We start from the raw sequence: 15,144 nt of genomic DNA, 5'->3' as shown, positions 1-15,144 counted from the left end.
ATAAAATTGATTTGATATATTCCTTGTTTTCCTGAGAGTCTCTAATTGCTTTTTTACTTACTTTCTTGACTAAATAGTTATTTAGGACACTCAGGTAATGTAGTTTTTCTTGGCACATAAACTTTATATAATTTGAAAATTCTATAATCACTTTGGTTTCTCTCTCTCTCTCTTTAAATGTATTTATAATTTCTTTGGGGTTATGTATATTGGTAGATACTGAGATTGATTTCCAAGCACCGTGTTTTCCCTTTCTGCTGTATCGGGACCATGTCCTTTGGGAGTTGATCTCACCTCCAATTGCAAGTCCTAATCAATGGTTTTCAGTCTCAGCTATGGGTTAAGGAAACATTAAACTGATTTGAAGAAAAAATTCACCTAAGGAGATTCTAAAATGTACAGATGTCAAAGGAGGCAGGCCTCATTATTGGGATATTTAAAAAAAAAAAAGAAAGAAAAGAAAAGAAAAATAAACCTCCACAGGTGAGTCTAAAGCATAGCCAGAGTTGGGAGCAACTACCCTAAAGCAACTATTAGTTTTAGGATCTTCTAGCTCAAGATCTCTGGCCTATGTTCTTAGTAACAGCATTATCTTGGCCATATGGCCAACATATGATCTAGTTTAGGACATAAGACCAGAGACAAGACTGCTGTGCACTTCTTGGTAAAAGCTCCCCACTTTAAAAAGAAAGTCAAAGCAACATTTTAAAAAAGAAACTCAAGGACATATTTTGATCTTTATATGTGTGAGTATTTTCATTTGCTGGGTATAAGGCCCAGCATTTTTATATCTAACTTGCTACCAAACACAAAGAAATATAAAGTGAACAAAAATGTAGGAGAATGAAGCCAGTTACTGGATTTTTCTAACTTTACTAACCCTGGACTTACAACTAATGTTTATATACGTGAAATTAATTGACTGATGTCCTCCCATCAGGCACACCTACACTCATGGATTCCATATCTTTAGCTTAATAGTTTATGCTTAATTCGGTCAATGAAATTCGTTTGCAAGCATTTGTTCTTTAAGCTTGTCAGAGATTTTCTTTTATGTATAATTGATTTATTAATTAATATATATGTACATTAGAGCAGTCACACTATCATTGGTTATACATAGTTTACTCAGCAATCAGCATTTTTTTATTTTTAAAATAATTTTCTCTTGATTGTATGTCATCTGTACATCTTTATGATAGTTGCTCACAAAAGAAGTTCTCCATGAATAATTTAGATCAAATCCCACAAATGTCCAAAGATAGGGTGTTAGAAACAACTGTTTGTATCTATCTCCATGTCAGTCCTTCCATAGCATAAAATGTGTTTGACTACTGATACTTTTACATCATTGGCAATGTCTTTATATGTCTTCTAACAACATAAATTGACAAAGGAATACAATATTTTTTGTTATTTTACAGTTTTTTATATCATTTCATTCAAATAAAATATAATAGGCAATTTAATGCAATGGGTTTACCTTTTGCCCTTATAAAACTCCTCAATGTTTTTTTGGTAAAATTTTATTATTAAAAATTTTCTAGTGATCTTGAGGTAAATTTGACATATACAAGTTGTTAATATATAAGGTATATACTATGATGTTTGATATGTATGTACATGTGAAATGATATTCTCAATCAAGCTAATTAACATAGCCATCACCTCAGAGTTATGATTTGTGTGTGTGTGTGTGTGTGTACAGTGAAAACACATAAGATCAACCTTCTTAGCAAATTTCAACTACACAGTACAGCACAACAGTCCTCCCCCACCTGTGCTTTTGTTTTCATGGTTTCAGTTTCCCAAGGTCAACTACATTTTGAGAAGTTTCTGAAGGAAACTTCAGAATGTATAAGTGTGGCATAATGAATCCCACTATTATGTATAATTATAATTCACAATTAAAAATAAATAAAAAGCATTAATGGAAAATTCCTGAAATAAATAATTCATAAGTTTAAACAGCATGCCCTTCTGAGTAGAATGATGAAATTATGCATCTACCTGCTCCATCCCACCCAGGTCATGAATTATCTGTTCATCCAGCATGTCCAAGTTGCATATGCTACTCATCTGTAAGTCACATATCAGATCCACTGATGCAGTATAACAGCACTTGTGTTTCAGGAAACCTTATTTAATTTAATAATGCCCCCAAAATATAAGACCAATAATGCTGGAAATTTGAATATGCCAAATAGAAGCCATAAAGTGCTTCTTTTAAATGAAAGGTAAAAGGATAATAATATATTTTGAGTATGAAAATGACCACATACACATACATAGTATTTCACTATAATTGTTCTTCTTTATTATTTGTTGTGCTTAATTTGCAAATTTTATTAATCACAGATATGTATGTATGTATGTATAGGAGTAAAATAAAGAATATATGGGGTTTTGCACTATCTAAGGCTTTAGGCATCTACTGGAGGTCTTAGACTATATGCCCCGTGACTATGGGGGGGGTTACTGTATAATTAATATTATTACCATGTTATACGTTAGATTTCCAGAACTTATTTATCTCAAATAACTGAACCTTTGTCCCATTTGACCAATCTCTTCATATTTCTCTCCTATCCCCCATCATCTGATCCAGTATTTCCACTTCTGAGCATATAGCCATTGGAAGTTAAGTCTCTCTTAGAGAGATGTCTGCACCTTCATGTCCATTAATCATTAGGTACAGTAGACAAGATAAGAAGACAATCTAAGAATCCATCAGTGATGAATGACAAAGAAATTATGATATATACACACATGTGCGCACATACATACACACACATATAAGCATAGATGTACACATGTGAAGTATTAGCAAACCTTTAGTCCTGCCATTTTTTATTGCATTGATTAACCTGGAGGACATTATAATAAACCAAACACAGAAAAACAAATATGTCATGGCCTTACTTATAGGTGAAATAAAAATCTCAAATTTAAAAATACAGAGAATAGAATGGCAGTTGCCAAAATAAGTTTCTAAATATAACATCAAGGTCCTTCAAACCATCAGAGCTTCCCTACACAGAAAGTGTATGTGTGTGTGTTATATAAGTGAGCAAGATCTGTTGGGTCTCTATGTCAGAGAGGGAAAGGGACCACAGGTAGTCTGTTCCAGCCTATTATTGCAAAGTGGAATTATGAATCATTGTTAAAAGACTTTCTAGCTCTTTTCTTATGGTCAAGCCAGTTTTTCATGGGAAATTTAAATGTTTGTTAAACAAACCAAACAACACATTTGGCATGCTGGAATAACTGAAAAAATTACCACCTCAGTGTGAATTAGAACTGTGGTTTGCTCTTCACCCAGCCCCCAGCTCTTGGACTCAGTTGCATTAGTCACAGCTCTTAACAGGTTTGGGTTCTTTCTTTTATTTGTAAGCCATCTGTAACTAATGCAACTTGGTGCACCTTCTTGCCTCATTATTTGCTGGAAAAGTGATTTCCTAGATTTGTAAATATGTGTATTCTTCACTTTGTTTCCCATGTTTCAACTTCATAAGCCATTTGGATTAGAGCTTTGGATTGATTTTCAAATGTAGCATTTATGATAATCTTTAAGGATTTTCCCTAAATTTTTGTAGGCTGCTTAGGACTTGTTGGTCATTAGTTATACAGATATTAATTGACTTATTATGGGGGCATGACCCAGTAAACATCTTAAGGTAAAAATATTGTAAGTAGAAATACATTCAATAAACCTAAGCTACTGAACATCGTAGCTTAGCTAAGTTGACCTTAAACATGTTCAGAACACTCACATTAGCTTCTGTTTGGGCAAAGTTTTCTGATAAACACAATTTATAATAAAGGTATTGAATATCCCACATAATTTATTATTGAATACTTATATTAAAAAATTGGTAACACAGTATGCAGAGCATTAGTTGTTTATCCTCATGATTACATGGCTGGCTGGGGCTATGGCTTGCTGCTTTGCCCAGCATTCTAAAAAAGTATCATTTCACATATGAGTAGCCCAGGAAAAGATCAAAACTTAAAATTCAAAGTGTGGTTTCTACTGAATACACATTATTTTTGCATCATCATTAAGTCAAAAGTTCTTAAGTCAAAACACATAAGTTGGAAACTATATTTTCCAATATGAAGAAGTTAACGTTCTATTATGGAATTCTTTCACTTTGATAGATGTATGCATTTAATTGTGGTGTGTGTGTATACATATGTGTGTGCATATGTATATGCATATTTATATGCATATTTAAAATAATATGGGTTGGCATAGATAATTTTATTTTTTGCTAAATTAGAATAAGACAGCAATATAAAAGAAATAAAAAATATTTGATTCCCCTAGTTGAGTTGATGAAGTCTTATTTCATCAAGAAAATTATGCTAAGTTCTAACACTTGGAGTAAAATAAAGGGTATTTTTGAGCAAAAAAGTCATACAAATGGGTTATTAAAACTTGTTGACAGTTTATAGTCTGAGACCTTTGTTGGCACATGATGAGGGAATTGCAGTTACTTCTGTGACAACTGTTAGTGCCACTTACTCTATTATTCTGTGGCCTGGCACTGTTGGCATAAGGGAATGAAAACAATAAACAATTACCTTCAGAAATTGTCTACACTGCTTTGGCAGGGGTGGAGAACACAGTTGGCAGATTTTCTGGAGCACAGAATCTCCAGGGCCGCTTCTGATATTTTCCACAATTTTATAGGACAGCTCTGGTACTTTGCAGTCACTATCACAGTTTCATACCTAGTTGGGGAGAAAAATATGCAATTAAAGCTTTAGATACTGCAATGATTTTTCAAATACTTAATATCTTTAGCTATAAATGGCCAAGGACATTACTTATAACATAGTAAAAAGCAGTACCAGTAAAATTCTAAAATCCTTTATTAAAACATAACTGGCTTTTCAAATGTTAAAAAAAAAGAAAGAAAGAAAGCACCTGCACATCATTAAAGCATTAAACAGGATAAAAGTGTTTACAATGATAACTGTCATTCATTCCCATCCTAGGTTCTGATCACCCTCCCCAAATCAATTTACTTTATAAGAGCTTTTTCTACACGTGCAGGCACACATGCACACACACATTTGAATGCTGAATTGTCTTTTCTATGGTTTTTGAATTTTTGATAGGGCCTCCAAACTAAAAATAAAATGTAAGTATTTAGTTTCCAAATAGATATGTTGCAATATCTACATTAGATTGAAAGTCCAGCAACCATCAACTGCAAATCCCTCACCTTCAGAATTTATGAAAGGAGACTTGACTTTGACAAGTGATTAAAAAAAGTCTGAATGATAGTGGAGAGAGTTGACCTAGGGGGAAGTGTCTTTTCTCTGTCCCCTACCTTGGAGGAAGAAAAAGGGGCACTATTGTTTCTCAATCTGAGCCAGTTGTTATCTCTGGAAGAACATTGGAAATTATTGGGAGGAGTCTATAAGAACAAGAGTTCAGCATTTCATAGCTCCATGGACTGTTTCCTAAATAAGGTCTAGTTCTGTCATAAATCCTGGAGTAAAGTTCAAAAAATTCATGTGGCAAATTGCAATGTATCCCTTGTATCCCTGGAGATAGGGAGTGTGCATGCATGTGTGCGCATATGTGTGTGCGCACGCACACACACACAAAACCTGCTTCTTTCCTGAAGCATCCTTAAGGCAGAGTGACGAGGGAGGGCATTTGTCGAGCAAACCTGTACTACTAACACGTGGTATGGGAAGATGTGTGAATTTATTACAAGCCAACTGGACCCTACAGAAAATAGTGCATCTTGAAGGGCCTTGTTTGATTTCTCCTCTGAGAGCAACTGGGGATGGTGATGAGACTGCTCTAGATTAACAATAGGTGGCTTTGAAGTGTATTAGTAAAGGCAGCAAATAAGACTGGTCATCAGTTATCAACTGTAGGGGGGCAAGGTTCACATGAGGAATTATCCATTGTGGCAGTTTTCCTGGAAGAGCCATGGTTCACCCCAAATGTTATTTAGTGTCTGGCTGACTGCTCTGCTGACAGTTGATATGGATGTGCTGCATCCATCCATACACCAGCACTGCCTGTGGATGAGATCCTAAAGCAGCAGAGTGAAAGGAGATGGAGGAAATCCAAGGAGTGGATGGGACTGGAAGAAGAGACTGGGCATTGCATCTCCAAACATGTCTTCAAACCATCACCCCTGTGAGAACTGGGGATGAGGGAAAGTATTACATTAATGCGGTTTAGATTTAGAATGGACTACGTGTTTAGGTGTCTGAAAATAAGTTATAATTATTTTTAAAAAGACTACTCTTATGAATTAAAAGTAGTGCTAAACTATGGAATCTTTCCTGTTTTGGAAAAGGATGCTATGATATCAGAAATATGAAGCAAATTCCTATTTTATCCTATTTGAACTCTTAATAAGCCACTTATGCATGCACATAGAAAATTTATCTGTGTATACTTTTAAATTTTTTTTTCTTTTTTTAGTTGTTGATAGAACTTTGTTTTTAATTTATTTGTATGTGTTGCTGAGAATGGAACCCAGTATCTCACACATGCTAGGCAAGCGCTCCACCACTGAGCTACAGCCCCAGCCCTGCTGTGTATAGTTTTTAAAGTACAAATGTGAACATACTATTTGTGATGTTCTATAGTTTTCATTTACTCTTTAAAATATGTTAGATATTCCTTAAATGAATGCATTTCAATGTAATGCTAACTGCTGCAACAGATGAATCCTGTCATCTTAGGGGCTTCGCTCACTGGAAACTTAATTCTTTGCTTACATGATCAGCAGCAGGATTTCTTCCAAGGGGCTATTCAAGGCTGGGGGCCATCCTATAGAAGTTTTGCATCTGAACTGAATGACTTTCAAGCTAGCTGTGCTCCTCTGCATTCAACAGAAGGAAAGAGCAAAGATGTGGGATATGTGAGATTTTTATGGGCCAGGAGCAGATGGGCACAAACTATTTCTATTCACAGTCCATTGGCCTTGGTACATGGACCCACCTGCCTGCCAGGGCAATATGGAAATACAATCTATGACCAATATGAAAGTAAACTTCTCTGGTGATAAGCTTAATAAGTAGAATCTAATAAGCTAGTGCATCTATAATTACTTTCAAAATAGCTACAGAGCATTCTATTTTATAACTGTTCCATAATTTATGTGACCTAATTCCTATTGGTCATATACATGTTTGCTAGCATTTTTCTGTTTTGGATTACTTTAAAAAAATATCCTTGTGTGTAAATTTGGGCACATGTGTAAGCCCCTAAGAGTCATTCTTAGATGTGAAATTGTTAAAATAGTAGAAGAAAGTTTTGAATTTTTATCATTGTTACCTTCCAAAAGGATTTCTATCATTTACACAACTACCCCGTAGTTCATGAGGTCTCTCACCAAACCATGCCTGTCTTGTGTGTAACTAGTTATATATGTTTCAGTCTTATAAGGTGATTAGTGTTTCATTATATTTTAATTGGCATTTCCTCCTTTTCATAAATGGATGTTTTATTTATTCATAGCTGTTGATTGTAGTCATCCTTTAGGGTTGTTGTGAATATGTACGAGAGCTAGTTTTCTCCTAATAAAGCAGAAGGTAACAGGGCCATGCTCTTCCACTTAACCATTTCCATGGCTTTGAAGAAGTTTTCCCATTGCAGTACTTATCACTTGGAAAATTAGAATGTTATATATTTTTTAAATAAACTCATATATTCTGTTGTTATCTAAAAAATAAAATTTTACCAATCAATGGAAGTTTAGGACAGGGACAGGCTATCACAGACTTCTTAATGAAGAAAAAGAGACACTACTGGAAGTAATCCAAGAGCCATACAATGTATTAAACAGCCAGAATGCTTACCAAAGCATTGGTCTAGTACAGTATACTATGATTCCTAATAATTCAGCAAAAAGTTGATGTTATAATATTATGTAATAAACATGTTTAAAAACAAGAAAAACATGAAAATTGAAGCTTCCAGTTTTTATATATTATTTTATATATAAAATGCTTTTACATTCTTTGGTTAAATAATCTTATGAGAGTCTTTCTATTGGACAAAATATAGGAAAAGAAAAATTTTAATTTTAATACATCTGCATTTTAAAACTAAAATGAAAGGGTTTTTGTACATTTATAAGACGATTTGACAATTGGCTACTACTAAAATTTAATTTGTATGTATCTATAGTCAGAATCTTATGCTCGATTTGCATATATATGTATATTTATTGTGTATGTATATTTGTGTGTGTTTTTTCTCCTGACAATGTAGGGATACTTGAGGAGTAATTTGGATTATTATCAAAACTCTTTAGTAACCATAAAAATGAGAGCCTGTTTAGTTAGAAGGCAGTGTGAGTTGGTAGGATAAGAAAGTGACAGTCAAACATAAAGGGTCAATGGTTGAAGTTGAGCATCTCAGAAACTAACCTTTATGGCTAGTGGCTCCAGTGTGTGTGTGTGCACATGTGTGTGTGCACCTGTGTATTCAAGTGAGAGAAAATATGAGAATTGGAGAGGGACAACCTGTTTTTGATTATAGCAGTCACTGGATCTGAGGTCAATTGGGAGCCAACATTTACCTCAGAGGTGAGGAAGGGTAATCTAGGGAGAAGAGTAGACTCATCAATCAAGACAATGATTTCAAGCAAGTTTTTAAGGGAAGGTGCCACATTCATTGCTTTATGTGGGCTCTACTGGGTCCCAAGGTAAAGCTGTGAATCCAACGGGGTTCATGATTTCTATTTCTAATGCTTTAACTTCATTTCCATATTTCCATGTATTTATGAGGCTCAAAAAGGTGAAGTAATTCAAAAGGCTTAAAATAGCTAGCAATGAGGACTAATAGGACAGATCAGATTCCAAATGCAGTGCTCTTTTTGCAAAATTTTCAAATTAAATTATAGTAGGCTCCTGATATTCATGTTCATCTAGCATTTCTCTGTCTGAATTCAGTGCAGAAGGTGAATATTAATTCTTTTTAAAAAAAATGAATCAATGTATGGATAAATAAAAAGCTGAAAAAAAGGAGAAATTGCACTCTTTGGTCAATAGGCATGGATTGCTATTAATCTCCTATTAATGTATTTTAAATGATAAAACATTTCCATTTGAAACCAAAATGTAAATATTGAACATAACATAGTCTTGAAATTAAACTTAATAAGTATCATGTCTAAACAAAATCAACACAAAGAACAGTATTTCATGACAGAAATTTTAAATATCAAACCTGTATTTTGGAGTTGTTTTTATGTGTTTAAGTATTTCCCTGTGGACTGTGTTAAAGGCTAATGAATTCACTGGCCATTTAGAATTCCTGTGAAAGTAGCCTTTCATTACACTGCACTAATGCCACAGGCATCCAAAGTGAGCATCTCAGGCCAACCTGCAGAATCCCTTTGGCCACAAGACAGACCTGAGCATTGTATAGAAAGAAGAAAAACACTTTCTATTAAAGAGACCAATTAGAAAACAACATTCTTATCTCAGGAGGAGAAAATTCCCAGATGGTTTTGCAATGTTTGGAAATTGGTTGTTTGTTAAATGAACCAAAACTGTCACCTTGTCACTGAAAAACAAATTGCAGATGAAGTCTATGGGCAAGTGTTCATTAAGTGACTCACAGAAGGGAGGGAGGTGACACCACATTGCAACCGTTAGGAAAAGTAAAGAGTCAGAAAGGCTTGAAAATGGTGGAATTACTTCATGTTAATTTTAGCTGTCATATTATCCCTTAGCTAGAAATCATGCCACTTGAGGCTGTAGTCACTCTCTGTAGTCTCTCTCCCTTGTAATATACTCTCAATGAGAATGCTGAAGAGAAAGGAAGAGCAGAACTGATCATGAGCAAATACATTTAGATCTTTCTTCAAAATAGATTTTGAACAGTTGGTCCTGGTGGCACATGCCTGTAATTCCAGCTACCAAGGAGGTTAAGGCAGAAGGACCACAAGTTTGAGGCCAAACTTGGCAAGAGCTTTAGTAAACATTTGTGTTGCTGCGACCAAAATACCTGACAAGAACAGCTTAAAGTAGGAAGTTTTTATTTTGGCTCACAACTTCAGAGGTTCATTCCATGGTTAGTCAACTCCATAGCTCTGGGATCCAGGCTGAACATCATGGCAGAAATGTAGCAGAGGAAAGCAGTCAGGACATGGCTACCAGGAAACAGACAGCGAGCTCTGCTCACCAGAGGCAAAATATAAACCCTAAAGGCACACCCCAGTGACCTATTTCCTCCAGCTCTATCCTCCCTGCCTACAGTCACCACCCAGTTAATTCATTCAAGTGGATTAATCCACAATGAGGTTACACTTTTCATAATCTAATCATCTCTCCTCTGAACATTCTTTGCATTGTCTCACACATGAGTTTTTGGGAATACCACATATTCCAAACCATAACAACAAGATATTGAGACCCTATTTCAAAATTAAAAAAAATAAAATGAAAAGGGCTGGGGGATGCAGCTCAGTGGTAGAGTGCTTGCCCAATATACACATAAAGAAAATAGATCTTGAATGTGTCTGTTTATGACCACTGTAAATACCTTGAGCCAAGTCAGCATCATCTTTCATCTGGATTGCTATGATTAGACTCCTATTTATCCCACTTGCATTCTTGTGCCTCTATCATCTTTTTGCCATACTGTGGCCAAAATCCTCTGTATAAGGCCTTTATAGGCCTTATATAACCTGACCCTGGTTATCTCTTGGATTTTGTTTCTTAATCTCTTACCAAAATTCCATTTTAATTTCTTACCATCTATGAAGAATATAGTCCTTAGATCATATTTGTGAATTGCATATTTTGTTTTCTTTACCTGTAATCCTTTTTCTTACTTTAGGTTCCTTCAAAAGGAGAATCTGGATGTAATTTACTCCTATTTTGAAAACTGTGGTTCTGTTCCTTCATGTGAAGTCATTGTGGCTAAATAATATCTACTTGAAAAAATGTTGTCACTTAGACTATGACCAATAGTCGGCACCTAATTTAACTTTTTATTTTCAGTAGAGCAAGTAGAGAAGCCCAGGCAATGTTACACCAGGGAGTCATGGGTTCCAGACTCTGAATCACTTGCATTTTTGCTTGGAAGAGGAAAGGCCCTACTGGCCTCTGAAATTCACTTCAGAGACTGAAAACTCAAATCCAAGAGTACCTCAAAAACTGTGCCCTACTTTACTGAGAGGAAAAAATGACTTTTGTGGGGGCTGTTAATTATCACTTGAGGACAAAGTATATACCTTTGCTGCCTCACCCTCCCAATAAAGGAGGGACCATTTTTTTAACTTATATTAAGTACTTTATCTAATAGCTATTCCAAAACATGAAACATAAAAGCCTTTTAATAGACTTTGGAAAATGCTCAGATATATTAAGGCTTTTTTTTCATTGCTCTGTAATGAATTACCAAAAATATAGTGACATAAAACAGCATCTATGATTTTATCTCAGGGTTTCTGTAGGTAGGAAGTCTGAGTGGGTTGGCTGGGTTCTCTGCTAGGGGTCTCATAAGGCCAAGATCAAGGTGTTGGCCTGGCTGTGCTTTTATTTGCAGGATTGTGGGAAGCATCTGCTTCCAAGCTCATTCAGGTTGTTGCCAGACTTCAGTTCTTTGAGACTGCAGGTCTGAGGTCACAGGTTTTTTGCTGGCTGTCAGCTGGGAGCTGCTCTTGGCTCTTAGAGGCTGCCCTCATCCCTCCTCACCTGCAGTCTTAAACTCATCAATAGCACACAGAGTTCTGTCCATGCTTTGAATCTCTACAACTTTCTTCTCTGCCACCAGGCTAATAAAATTCTCTGCTTAGAAGGTACATTTGGTCCTTCTAGAAAATTCCTATTTTAAAGTCAACCTGTGCCTAGATTCCAGGGATTAGAATGGGTTGTTGGTGAGGGCCCACTTAAGAAATTTGCCTTTACAATTAACCTAACTCCCCAGGCATTCATGAACACCACTCATTGACATTTTCTCATAATCACTCATCACTTTCATGTACAATCTCTGGCAACATACAAATAAAATCATTCATTCAAAATGCATGTACTTGGATTCCAGTTTTCAGGTCTTGCCAAAACCTGACTAATCACCAAGGAAATTATCACAGGGTTCATGCCAAGGCACAGTGGCTCTTTATAGAGAAGCCATTTTTTTCCAGTTTTAGCTCAGAACTCTTTACTTATTAATGTGGCAAATAATCTTTGTTGAATGATAGTTCACATATCTCTTCTTCTATGAGAGGCTTCTGTTTCTCAGGCAGACCTTTGCAGTGTTCCCACAAAGCCTAATTTATGTTTCATTATGTCTCTTAGCATTTTGAGCTGTAATTTTCAATTCTATCTTTCCTTCCATTCATGAATTAGAATTCCCTGAGGTGGAGCTGTGGCACTGAGGTGAGTATCTAGGATGTAATAGGTGGGTAAAATATATTTGCTAAATGAACAAGTTAAAATGGCAGGATTAAACAATACAAGGCATGAGGTCAGAATGTAATAAAGATCAGGGACTTCATAGGGTTTATAAATCTGGCAACATTTTTGTGGAATATTAAGTAAATATTTTCTGTAGTAATAAGTTGCCATTTCAGATACTGTATGCAATTTTATTCTCATGTCACTCCACTGAAGGTAACAGTTATTGCAGACATTTTACAGAGGAGGGAAAAACTCATTATGAATAGTTCAAGTTTAAGTAGAAGTAGCACTTGATCCCTGCCTAGAAGGAATCAAGACTGGACTTTTAGTATGTATGTGAACTTATAAATTTAATTAAATTTTTCTGAAGTTTAAGTTTTTTTTTAATTTGTAAAATGAGATATTCATCTTAGATGATTATGAAAATATTCTATTAATCAATGCATGCTATATAAATATATAGCATCCTTGACTCATAATAAAACTTAATAATGTTTTACCTCTACTTTTCATTTTAATACCAATATATTGAAATTTGTAGTGTTTGATACTTCTCTGTGTATACATTTTAAGATATTTTCTTTCCTCATCCTTTTACTCTCAATTACTTTGTGATTACTGCCACATAACAAGAGATCTTTTGCTGCCTCAAATCCATCTAAAATGCAAGAAGAGCAATGTTGCAGAGTCATTGTCACTAAGGTACTAGAACATAGGACTGCTACTATTAATAATAATAACAGAATCAATTGACTAAATACTTCATATACTTTATAGTTTTATACATTGCCTATATTAGGACACAATTTTCAAGTTAAGATTATAATATCATTTTTGAACAAGTAATTATATCACAAAAGTTTAGTAATTTGTCCAAATTTGCATTGCAATTCACAAAGCATCTGTTATTCACACCTAGGCAGAACTGAGTTCTCTATCAGGCTTTCTCCAACATATTAAGTTTCTTCCTGTCAAGAATAGTAACTGATTGGCTAGCCTCTGGGATTGGATGGGTATATTCTTGTTAGGAAAGTCTTCTAAAACTTTCTCAGATATCACTATGTCTCAGTCCATTTTGCATTGCTAATGAAGTACCATAACTGGGTATTTATAAAGAAACAAGTTTAGTTAGCATGTAGTTATGGAGACTGAAAGTCCAAGGTGAGATGACCCCATATATTTAGCCTCCAGTGAGGACCTTCTGGTTCTCAACAAGGACGTAAGGCAAGTCAAATAGTATTACAACATGAAAGATGGCACCACATGGTGGGAAAGTTATTGAAGCAGTAAGCAGCATGTGCAGAAGAAGGATTCAGGTAAGTTTCCTGGACACTTACTAAGTACCCCTTGTGAGTGCTAATCTAGTCCCACAAGAAAGAGAACTCCATTGGACAACTCAATCCCTTCCAAGAGTGGTATTTTCAAGGACCTAATTGTCTCCCAACAGGTTTTAATTCTTAAAGGCTTTATCCCCTCAAAACATTGCCATACCAGAGCAAGCTTCCAATACATGAGTAAACCACATCTAAACCATAGCAAGTTGTGTAAATAACTCTTGGAATCTCTGGCTCTCCACGATCCCTATACCCTATTATTTTTATTAAAATAGGGACCCCATCTTTCCCAGGTCATCTCAGAATTGTGGGAGATATTTTTAGCTATAGTGGAAATCTGTTGGGTGGCTCTTAATAGACTTAGATGGGGTTTTCCTCAGAATTGGCAGGGAAGTCTTAGAACTGGACTTCAAAGGCATTCCCAGGGAAGAATTTTGGCTCCCAACAAAGGTAAGATAGAACAAATTAAAATCAATTAAGCAAGTATTTTTATGTTTAATTTGAAATATTGGTTAGAAATACAAAAAAGAATCTTAAGACTGAGCTCTGAAGGGGAAAATCTAGTAACATACTATAGAAATGATCCCTGAAAGTATAGTCTTTGAAGGGGAAAATCTAGTAGGATTAGATGTTCCTAAAGAAAGGGTGGTAAACTGTGGAGAATAGAGGAGACTGTGTCAATACCTATGTTGTGTGTATTTTAGCTTAAGCTTTGCTAGAAGCAACATAATGGAAATGGGACAGGGTAATTTGATAGGAGCTGGAGAATATCATGCTAAGCAAAATAAGCCAATCCCCAAAAACCAAAGGCCAAATGTTCTCTCTGATATGTGGAGGCTAATTCACAATAAAGGTGGGCAGTAGGAAATAATAGAGGTACTCTGAATTAGGCAGAGGGGAGTGGAGGGAAGGAAGCTGGTGTGGGGGTAAGAAGGATAGTAGAATGAATCAGACATTATTACCCTATGTGCACATATGACTACATGAGTGGTGTAATTCTACATCAGACAACCAGAAGAATGAGAAGTTATACTTCATTTATGTATGAGGTGTCAAAGTGCAGTCTACTGTCATGTATAACTAAATAGAACAAATAAAAAAATTAATGAACTTGTTAAATGAATAAGATGCAAGCCAATATTTACAATGAAAATTGTAACTATTTCAGTTTTGAAAAAATTTTAGTGGTCCTGATTCTGGGATCTATCACAGGATCTTGGGAATGATGAGAATCCACCAAACAAAAACTAGCAGCAAGGAAATTCCCTGTTTGAAAAATTAGTTCCACATCCAAAACTTTTTTTTTTTTCTTTGAGCTTAGTCAGGTAAACTACACAGTTAGCAAAGATACATTGGTTTAAAATAATACACACTTTGTATTTTTAGAACTGTGCAGAATGTAGGAAGAATG

At 35.2% G+C, this 15,144-nt stretch overlaps 1 pseudogene; it reads right to left on the bottom strand.

The window, feature by feature from the left end:
* Positions 1-14,263: 14,263 nt before the first annotated feature.
* LOC114097280 (small nucleolar RNA U3) lies at positions 14,264-14,335 on the bottom strand (annotated as a pseudogene).
* Between the last annotated feature and the right edge of the window lie 809 nt (positions 14,336-15,144).

This window comes from Marmota flaviventris, chromosome 5 (genome assembly GCF_047511675.1).
Source record: "Marmota flaviventris isolate mMarFla1 chromosome 5, mMarFla1.hap1, whole genome shotgun sequence".
Taxonomy (NCBI): Eukaryota; Metazoa; Chordata; class Mammalia; order Rodentia; family Sciuridae; genus Marmota; species Marmota flaviventris.
Note: the sequence above shows the minus strand (reverse complement) of the source record. Positions and strands in the feature narration are given on the sequence as shown.